This window comes from Mastomys coucha, unplaced genomic scaffold (assembly GCF_008632895.1).
Source record: "Mastomys coucha isolate ucsf_1 unplaced genomic scaffold, UCSF_Mcou_1 pScaffold17, whole genome shotgun sequence".
NCBI lineage: Eukaryota > Metazoa > Chordata > Mammalia > Rodentia > Muridae > Mastomys > Mastomys coucha.
In genome coordinates, this window is record NW_022196899.1 from 23,118,661 (window position 1) to 23,119,589 (window position 929).

Genomic DNA, 929 nt, shown 5'->3' on the forward strand with positions numbered 1-929 from the left:
CAGAGCCTCCTTGTTGCTTTCCACCATATGCGCTGAGCGAGCTGGCCCATAAGCTTCTCGTCTTCCTGTAGGAGTGCTGGGATCACAGATGCTAACACCATGCAGCTAGTTTTACGTGGTGGTTTCTTGGGATTTGAACTCAGGTTCTTAGGTTTGTACCACAGGCACTTCCACCCACTGGATCAGTTCTCAGTTCTCAGGTGTGTGGGTCACACCTTAAACCTGGGATTCGGGAGGCAGATGCTCATTTTCAAGACAGCCTGGTCTGCATAGTAAGTTCCAGTTAGAGCTAATTAGCGAGACCCTGTTAATAACCATCATCATAAACAATGTATGGTTTGGAGTTTAAATTTCCTACACAGGTCCACAGGTTAAAAGCTTATTCCCCTGGTGGTAGCATTAGGAGATGCTGTGGACCTGAAGGGATGGGGCTAGTGAAAAGTGTTTAGGTCATAGGGTCATGCTTTTCAAGGGGATCATGGGATCCATGTCTCTTATCACTCTCATGTACTCTCTCTCTCTCTCTTTCTCTCCTCTTTTTCCCTCCCCTACAGTTTGAGACTTGACTGCTCACTCTAATGCAGGCTGCTTCCCCCATCATACATACACTGACATTCCCATTAGAGGCAAGCCAGTGGCCCTCATGCTCTATCATAGACTTTGAATGTCCAAATCTGAGAACTAAATACCACCTCCCTCCACCCCACCGCAGGTACCCCATGTCAGGCATTTCAGCACAGGGGCAGAAAGCTGAAGAAAGAGCACATGCCCACTTTTGTCCAGAAGGTGTGGCACAGCTGCAGAGCAGGGTTGGGATATAGGCATTTATCAGAGTGTGTGTTTTCAGAGCCTTGTGACCACATGTCCTGATGCTTTTAGGGAGAATTTTTTTTTTTTTTTTATGTGCAGTGCAACAGGCAGTGCTACTG